The 10,455-nt window shown below is 40.2% G+C and overlaps 1 pseudogene; it reads left to right on the forward strand.

Annotated features, from left to right (window-relative positions):
- Window positions 1–335: 335 nt before the first annotated feature.
- On the forward strand, window positions 336–1,090 carry LOC148695341 (secreted RxLR effector protein 161 pseudogene; annotated as a pseudogene).
- The last annotated feature ends 9,365 nt before the right edge of the window (window positions 1,091–10,455 follow it).

Consider the following 10,455-nt stretch of genomic DNA (forward strand, 5'->3'; position numbering starts at 1 on the left):
ATGGACTCAAGCAGGCTCCCCGAGCCTAGTACAGTCGTATAGAGTCGTATTTCATCAAGGAAGGTTTCAACAAATGTCCTTTTGAGCACACATTGTTCATCAAAACTGCAGAAGATGGTAAGATCTTGATAGTATGTCTTTACGTCGATGATCTCATTTTTACTGGAAATGATAAGATGATGTTTGAACAATTTAAGAAATCTATGATGGTGGAGTTCGACATGACCGATCTCGGGAAAATGAGATACTTTCTTGGTATTGAAGTAATACAAGGTTCTGGAGGAATCTTTATTAGTCAAAGAAAGTATGCTCAAGAGATATTGGAAAGGTTTAACATGGATCAATGCAACTCAGTACTAAATCCCATTGTTCCTGGTTACAAACTTACAAAAGATGAAGGAGGAATAGAGGTTGATGGCACTGTTTACAAACAGATGGTAGGAAGTCTCATGTACCTAACAGCTACACGCCCTGACTTAATGTTGTTGTAAGTTTGATTAGCCGATACATGGAGCGTCCAACTGCAGTTCACATGCAGACGGCAAAAAGAGCTCTAAGATATGTTAAAGGAACTACTGATTTGGGGATATTCTACAAGAAGGGAGGAACTGAGGAGTTGATTGGGTACATCGATAGTGATTACGCCAGTGATCAAGATGATAGGAAGAGCACCTCAGGTTACGTATTTATGGTGAATATGGGCGCAGTCTCTTGGTCCTCAAAAAAGCAGCTAGTTGCTACTTTATCCATTACTGAGGCAGAATTCATAGCAGCAGCATCAAGTGCATGCCAGGTGGTCTGGTTAAGAAGAATTGTGAAGAGTCTTAACCATGAGCAACGTAGTCCAACCGTGGTGTATTGTGATAATATTTCGACTATCAAACTATCAAGAAATCCTGTGTTGCATGGTCGAAACAAACATATTGATGTAAGGTTCCATTTTCTTCGAAATTTGGTCAAGGATGGAGTTTTAGAACTGGTGCACTGCTCTTCTCTGGAACAAGTTGCAGATATTTTCACGAAACCGTTGAAGGTCGACTTGTTTCTGAAGTTGCGGGGATTACTGGGTGTTTGCAAGCTTCAGGAGTAAACTGAATAGCTATGGTATTCAGTTTAAGGGAGGATGTTAGAATTGTTTAAAACTTCTAGCCGTTATCCGATAAGGGTTTACAGCTAGGGTTCCTAGTTTTTAGGGTTGTTTTATCTCTTAGGAATCAATAATCCCTATACTTGAGGGACGTACTGCATGTTTCTGTTTTGACGTAGTCTCCACCTCGATCGTAGGTCCGGTTATCGTGGGAAGAAGTTGTTTCATTTTCTTGTTCAAATGTAAGGCTATTTAATAGCCATGAAGTTTGCTTTGCTTAATAAGAATTCTCCCTTGTTGCTTTGTAAGCTCTCGAACTTTGCATTACAGCAGTCCTTTGCAAGTTTCTGGTTCCAACATATTTTAATTAAATCATGTTCAATGGATTCAAATAATTAATTTCAACAAGGGCTTGTTTGAGAATTGGATCACACATCATGCATATGAAAAAATAATATACAATTAATGTATGAGAGATTCCAAACTTAATATCACTGAGACTTTTTTTATAAAACACATTTAGCAATAGGTGATTAAGTTGGGATAATATTAGTGATGTTGGTGGTGGACTTACATGGGTTTGAAAAGTTTATCAATTTGCATACGTATCACACAAGTTCTTAAGACTTGTATGTATCTAAAAATCTTCACAATCGGAGTGTATCCTCTTATATTTATATCTCTAATCATGTAATGAATACAGGTAACGTAGTTATATATGACAGGATACAAGAATCTACAATTTGGGGTGGGGGTGGGGTGGTTAATGATAAAGACATATGGATGTCATCGTACTATATATATATATATGTATATATGTTGTCTGAGAATTATGATCAAGTTGGGGTGAAAAAAAGCAGCCATTGATTCCTGAGTTTACATTATTAGGGAATACTAAAATTTGATCAAGTAGTAGTACCTGACACTATCATTTGGCTGGCATAAATATTCATGCTTGCATATCTTCTCATGTATGTAAGGATCCTTATATTCCTTAACTTCCTATATACATACACACACACATACATACACACACACACACATATATATATATATATATATATATATATATTGTAATCGTATTGAAGCTTCAAGTCTTTGTGTAGCCAAAACTTGGGGCAGTGCAGCCCTATCCGTGGGCTGAATCTTTTCTTTTTCTTTTCGAATACCAAAGCTACCTAATTGTTCAGATTTGCAGCGGAAAAAGTACGAGAAATGCAAGAGAAAAGAATAGATGTAAATGCCAACACACAAAAGAATCAGTTGATAATGTTCACTTGTTGGGAATAGGAATTGCTCCGGATCTCTGTGTTAGGAGTTGGTAAACTAAGAGATGTTGACCATTCAATTTTAATTTTACGGTTTCCATTAGCTTATTTCACAAAAACTTAAAAACTTAAACGGCCTGAATCTCTTTTGTTATCTCTTGAACAGTACAAATCTCCTGATTTTTAGATTCCAGACATTAAAATCTGAAAAGAATCTCAATCCCTCTTCTCGGGAGTTTGATACGATGCTATTCATCATTTTGTCAGCGTATCATATGCTGGCTTACAAAAGGATAAAATTTGGCCCACTTAAACGTTTGGATATATAACCATATGAGTTTCTTTTCCCCTAATTTTGAAATTACACGAATTAGTAATTCACTGTACTTAGTAGTTGGAACATATATAGATTCAAAATACTTGGCATCGACAATTACGTTCGCCCTTAAGAATCTTGAAGTAATAACTAAAAATCAAAAAGTAAACACTCAAGATTAAATTTTGAAATTTGAAAAAGTGGTTCTCAATTTTCAACTTTTTATGTTTTGAAAACTAAAAGTAGTTACCAAAGTGAACACAAAAATTGAAATTGAGAACAAAATGATTATCAAACGAAAATTAACATATACCGCCTATCAAGAGTGTTTTTGTTGCTCATTCTCGATTTCATTGGCCGGAAGTTGAGAATGATCATCTTCATAATAACAACAAGAAGAAGAATGATCATCTTCGATGTGCTGCAGTATGCCGTTCATGGCAAGCAATTATTAGAAGCAATATTCAATCACGTCGTCCCCATCAAGTTCCATGGCTTATGTTAAGCTCTCATCCCATGTCCACTAGAGATCATTGCATTTTAAGTCCAGGTGATTGGAAAGAATCTAAATTTCTACGATCATGGCCAAATCCAATTTTTTATTGTACAATGAATAGGATGGATTGTGTTGGCTCAATAGAGGGATGGTTGATCATGATCGACAGTGCGTTGAGGCGTCCCAAAGGGTTTTATGTAATTGCTTCGGTTGATCATAGACTTTATAATTTGTAATTTTATTTTAAGATTTATGTATAAGATTTGCTAGTGTGATAAGAGACTTCAAGTTGGTGAAAAAAAAAAGCAGAGCACAAAAATAACGAATGAAGGATTAATGGTATGCGGACTCTTTCAGGAGCCTTTCTGATATGTCGACGACAGTGGTCAGGAAGGGGAGCAATTGCTGAACCGGTGAGTTAACCGGAAATCAGATTCACCACAACGATGGTTTGCTTCCATATCTTTCAATGCGTATTAATTGTGCTGTTTATTTTAATTATTTCAGCTATCACAGCCATAACATCCTACATATATTACCTTCGTATCATGATTTTATTTGTGATTTTGGATTTAATTATAGTGGGGATCATCCATCGATATAGGGCAAAAATCATTCCAAAGGTAGTCGAGTTCTTAGAAATTGAATACTTCAGAGAAGTAATAGGGGTATTTATATGGGCTTTAGGACTCTACTCACAGAATATCATTAACCCCGAATGCATAATTTGCCTCTTTACCCTACTGAACTGTTCATATTACCTGATTTCCTTTGTCCTATTTCTGAGACATACTACAGTTCTAACTTTTCAGGACTTTGCACTAGGAATAAATGCCGTTATTTTAGTACATTTTATAAAATTGATTGATAGTGGCAAAAAACTTAAAAGGTTACGAATATGAATTATTTGGTCAGTCAATTACAACTTGCATCTTTGTTCTTTTGTTTAAAAGTCATTAGGAAACTGTGTAGACTTAATTTTCACCTAATTCCAAATACGTTCGGTGAATCGCCTAGTAGGGATGAAGACAAATATGAGTAAAAAAAAAAAAAACAGTCCGCGGATCATCAATCCACTCTATCACAATTTACGAATGACTTTTAAACAAAAGAACAGAGATGAAAGTTGTAATTGATAGACCAAATAATCCATATTTGTAACCTTTAAGTTTTTTGCCATTATCAATCAATTTTCTAAATATGTACTAAAATAACGACATTTATTTCTAGTGCAAATTCCAGAAAAATTAGAACTTTAGTATGTCTCAGAAACAGGACAAAGGAAATCAGGTAATACGAACAGTTCAGTAGGGTGAAGAGGCAAATTATGCATTCGGGGTCAATGATATTTTGTAAGTAGAGTCCTAAAGCCCATAAAAATACCTCTATTACTTCTCTTGAAGTATTTGATTCCTAAAACTCGACTACCTTCGGGTGATTTTTGCCCTATATCGATGGATGATCCCTACTATAATAAATCCAAAATCACAAATGGAATCATGATGTGAAGGTCATACATGTAGGATGTTATGGCTGTGACAGCTGGAATAATTAAAATAAATAAACAGCACAATTAATATGCATTGAAAGATATGGAAGCAAACCATCGCTGTGGTGAATCTGATTTCTGGTTAACTCACCGGTTCAGCAATTGCTCCCCTTCCTGACCACTTTCGTCGACATATCAAAAATGATCCTGAAAGAGTCCGCATACCATTAATCCTTCATTGGTTATTTTTGTGCTCTGCTTTGTTTTTCACCAACTTGAAGTCTCTTGTCACACTAGCAAATCTTATACATAAATCTTAAAATAAAATTACAAATTATAAGGTCTATAATCAACAGAAGCAATTACAACATTTCAAATATGGGATACAATACCTTTTCATAGTTGGAAAATGATGCTAAAGCCTCTTGTGTTTCGAAAGGAAGTATATCCTTGCAGGGACGAGAGTTAGGAAGAATTGAGAAGGGAGAGAGAGCGAGGCGTGAAGATGCAGAATGAATTGGGAAAAGATGAGGGTCTCAAGGAAGTATGAAATGATTTAGAATTGGGAAGGTGTTAGTGTTATTATATAGTGTTAGAGAAGCGGAAGGTTTTAGGGTTTTCATGTCTCAACTTGGTAGGTTTTGCAATTAAAGTATGAGAGGAGGTTGGTGGGTGAGAGTAATGGGGTGTAATGACACTCATTTAAAGTTACCACAAAGTTGGTGGTGTCTATGTAACATATACGACGAGGGACTAAGGATTTGGTAAGGCATATCAATGCAGTACGTGCATGCGTGCAACGAAATCACGTTATTGATCGACCAACCAGGACTTCTTAGTATGTACTATTTTGTTGTTTTTATTTTCTGCTGCTTTATTCACATCAATGCACTTCGGGTTGGAAAAAGATAGAAGAGAGGGCTCGGCCTTGTCAATTGTCACCATCCACTACAAGACAGCACTGCATTTATCACAGTTAATTCACCACGGACATAAAAGACTCGTTGTAGAATATCCAATATTACCACGGACATTTAAAGTCCGTTGTGAGTAAATGGTTTTAACAACGGGCAAAATCGGCCCGTAATAAAACATGTTAGAATAATAACGCGCAAGTAAAGCTCGTTGCAGTTATTTGATATGACCACAAGGGTAGCCTGTTGTTGAAATAAATTTAATCACAGCGCCTTCTTGAAATCAATCACCGTATATGAAATGTTGTAGATTAATTTATTTAATATTACTCTCAAATTAGTTATCAGAACCAACTCGATCTTAAACCCAATCTATATACCAATTCCAGACCTGATACCACCAACCCACCCAGTCTCACCCATTCGCTTCCTTCGGCGGTTTCTCTGAAATCTCCAAACTACTCATTTCTCTCCCCAAAGCCCCCTCTTCTTCGAAATCGCAACCGTCTTCTGTCCGGCACCCACACAAGAACTCATCACTGACGCAGAGCCCGCCGGAAGCTTTCTCTAGAGAACGATATGTCGGTCGCCGTCCCCATGGCCTCGCCCAGTCGCCGGCTCGACTTGGATGATCAGCCATTCCTCAATTCCAGGATTTGTACGTCTCTCGATTTCTTTGTAAAGATATTAAAATTTAATTCCATTTATTGAAATGATACCGTGATTATTCTGCCATTAAAGTGAAATTATGAATAAGTATGTTTTTTAACAAATCGATTTTGGCTAAATGTGATAAAGATTAAAGATTTACTTAGTTTTGGTTCAATACGATAAGGTGCAAGAGAAAGGGATATGTTGATAACTAGGAGGCAAGCATGTCTTCTCCAAGCATGACCAAGCATAGAACGAGCAGTGTGAAAATTTTTGGGGTCGAATTGTGCCCTGACAATGTGGCTGTTGCCATGGTATTTTGTTCAAGGTGTCCTAGGCCTTGCAGGGCTTGCTGTCGGTTTTTAACTTTCCATTTAAAAGACGATTTGCATCTCGACCTGGCTGAGTACATTTACATTCACACTTGCTGTCGGTTTTTAACTTTCCATTTAAAAAATCTTTGTTTATGCTATTGGTTTGGTTAATCTTGTATAGTATATATTTGCAGAATTATACGCAGTGGCTCTATTTAGTAGGTTCATAATCTAATCATGTGTTTATCTTTTCTCAAAGGACTCCTCTTATTATAATTTTGTCAAGAGTTCAATTGCAAAGGACTCCTCTTATACATTAAGTACTCGCCCAGACTACTATAAAAAACAGTAAGTAGACCTGCCAACGGAAGAGCTGACACCGATACAAAGGTGTTCGTACTATAAAAAGGTGCTACGCGCCCTTTGACATATGTTGTGCTAGCTATTTTTTTTCTCATATTGCGTCTTAAAATAAAATATATCTGTTTGGACCCAAAATATTATTGCTGGGCCGAGCAGCAGGATGCGCTCAGCCCAAGGTGATGACAGATAATATGGGCCGAATAATAAGGCCCAGGCCAGCTGGCAGGGTCAGCCAAATCCTATCATAAGTAGTCCAGATAAATAGAAAGGTCGAGGAAGTCCTGGTGCAACTAGGAGTCTCGACCAGCAAGGAATGAAGTCCCGAAAAGAAGGAAAATTCAGAATCCCAGTAGGAGTAGGTTTGTTCGAGGAAGAGGCGAATTGGGACAAGGACTCCCAATCCAAATCGGAGTCGGTCTCAGGAAATGAGGCACTATAAATACAAGAAATCATGCAACAGAAAAAAGGACCTTCAAATCAGCATACAATTGCCCTGCGCAAAACCTCTCAACACCTTGAGATTTTTTCCTTTTCTTTTCCTGCCGACACACCTTCAGTTTGGATAAACAGCACTGTGGAAGCGCCCGGCGAGCATCTTCAGTTTGGATAAACAGCACTGCTGCCGCATAATCAGCCGACCGAGAAGCATCTTCAGTTTGGATAAACAGCACTGCGTCAAGGTCGACCGATTATCTATCTAAGTCTCGGTCGAGAAAGGTTTTCGAACCTTTGTTGGCGGAGGTCACCTTGATAGCCTTCGCGGCATAGTTAGGTGTTACGAGTTACATTGCTCGGCGTACTGGTCGCTGAGTGGTTTTATGATTGGATACTCACAAGTGATTCAGGGTTCGGCATTCCGACGGCCGAACTACGTTTACCATCAAGACATATATCACGTTCGAGCACCTGTGCCCATACACCTTGGTCTCTATTCGACGTGCTTATACTCTCACGAATATAATCACAGTGACCGAATCGGGCTCGGACGATTTGTGAACTCCGCAGAATTAGCAGCCTTGTCTTCAGGCTGTAGAACCCAGAGACCGAGAGTGTTCCTTCCTCGGTCGCAATCGCAAGTTAAAGAAGTCAGTGACGCGCTCAAAGCTACATCAACAAATTTTACTCCTCGGCCAGGCTCGGCCGACGAGTTGGCACGCCCCACATTCGACCGAATGACGTAGTTAGCTTATTAGTTACTCGGCCTGCGCGCCACGTAGGTTTGGTAATTTTTAGGGTCAACATTTTGGCACGCCCAGTGGGACAATTTGTACTAAACCTTCGAAGTTCATGACCATTGAGACACGGTCTACAAAGCAGAAAACAACCATGGGAAAGTCAACAACTGACTTACCAGTGCAAGGCCTTGGGCAGGATTTGCACTCTACAAAAAATCCGATCATAATTGCGCCACCCGAGGCCACAAGTGTAACACGCCGAGAGAATGAAGTCTGTCTTGGCGGGCAACCTTACAACCCCGCAGTCCCGAATCAAACAGCTGGAATGTTCATGGAAGGGATTGTGGAAGATTGTGATGACGATGGTGGGGAAGGTTCCGATCCGCCGACTAGGACATTCCTCCGGAGACGACTGGATGAACAATATCGTCAGGTCGAGCAGTCGATTGGTCAGAAGATGAATGATTTGCTAGACGTCATACGTAGTAACAGCGATACACAGACCAGAATGCTTGAACTACTGGTTAGTAAAGCCTTCGAAGATGGCCAGGTCGGCCAACCTCGGCAGCTCCCGCCGAATGTGCCTACGCCAGCCGAGAGAGGGTCCGCTCGGCCACAACCAGTCCCCTTAGAAAGAAGAGGACCAGGAAATAGATCCGAGGGACCGAGCCAGGGAGAAGAAGTCGCTTCCATAAACGTGACCGAAGTCCAGAGAATGATTGATTCGGCCCTAAAGAAAGGGCCGAAGTTTCCAAAATTCATTCACCCATACCCGGCTTATGTGGAAAGGTTTGAATACCCACGAGGATTTAAGATCCCCGATTTCAGCCTCTTCGCCGGGGAATCATCATTATCCTCACTAGAACATGTGGCTCGGTTTACAGCGCAGTGTGGGGACGTCAATAGTGATTTCTACAAACTAAGACTGTTTAACTTTTCACTGACAGGCTCAGCTTTCGCCTGGTACATTAATCTTCCACCCAACTCCGTGCAGAGTTGGGAAGAGTTGGTCGAAAAGTTCCATGAACAATTCTATCGGCCAGGGATGGAGATGTCCGTATCATCCTTGGCCAGGATGGCTCAAGCATCTGATGAATCTCCAATGAAATACCTAACAAGGTTTAAATCGGCCAGGAATTGGTGCCGAGTGCCACTCCCCGAAGTGGAATTCGTCAGTATCGCCCTCAACGGATTAGACGTGGAGTACAAAAAGAAGTTTCTGGGGGCAAATATTCGAGATATGTACGAACTTGCTCAACACGTCGAACAATATGAGTATCTGCTCCGAGAAGAAAAGATATCAAAGTCACCATCCCGGGGGACGTTGTATAAGAACCCCACGGTGAGCTATGCATCGGCCGAAAGTGAAGACCCTCAGTATGCTAGTGTGGATGCGGCCGAGATAATAATAGACAAACCCTATGTTTGCAAGGCTTTGGCACAAGTAAATACCAAAGACGCCAAAACACGTTTGACCGCTGAGGAAACGGCTAAGTCATCAAAAGTATACACTTTTGATATCACCAAAGCTGACGCAATTTTTGATCAGTTATTGGCAGCAAAAATCATCAAGCTTCGGCCGGGGCATACTATCCCTAAGGCCGATGAATTAAAAGGAAAGATATACTGCAAGTATCATAATTCTAATAAGCATGCAACCAATAATTGTGTTGTGTTCCGGGACACAATTCAAAGCTGGATCGAAAAAGGAAAGTTGAAATTTCCGGAAAAGATGGCGGTCGACGTTAATCCTTTCCCTTCAACAACGATTGGTATGGTGGATGCTCACCTTCCCAAAAACAAAAGGAAGGCCGAATATGTCCCGGTGCAGCATATCCGTCAACAAAATGGTCGAACAAGACTAAAGCTTGATATCTTTTCAAATGCACCACCAACGGAACAATCGGTGCGACCCGCCGATGAGCCGATGACAAGGTCAAAATCCGACGGAACTTGTGGATCGAAGGTTTTATGTGACCATTGTAAAACACCAGTCGAACCTGGGAAGAAATCTTCAACACCACCCACGGCCCCTACAACATCATCAAAGGGATTAGGTCCACGACGTCAAGTGTTTGATCGACTCGGCCCACAAGTACAGCCGAAAGACCAGACCTCGGTCAGGCGGCGTCTTGATTTCGACGCACCTTTCTATAATGAGGATTATTACTCGTGCAATGCCAACAGTTCGGGATTACCAGCCGATCGCAAAACTTTCAAACCACCAAGGACATCGGATCAACGCTGGTACAGTTACAATTCTCCGACTGGTTTGTATACGGCGCTGTCCAAATCCCAAAAACGTCGTCGTCAACGGATAGATTGCATGGCTCGGCGACGGGAAGCACAGGCCAGCCCGGCCAATCAATGGCAACCAAAAAA

The sequence above is a fragment of the Pyrus communis genome, chromosome 8, assembly GCF_041283825.1.
Source record: "Pyrus communis isolate YQ-2024b chromosome 8, ASM4128382v1, whole genome shotgun sequence".
In the NCBI taxonomy this organism is placed as follows: Eukaryota; Viridiplantae; Streptophyta; class Magnoliopsida; order Rosales; family Rosaceae; genus Pyrus; species Pyrus communis.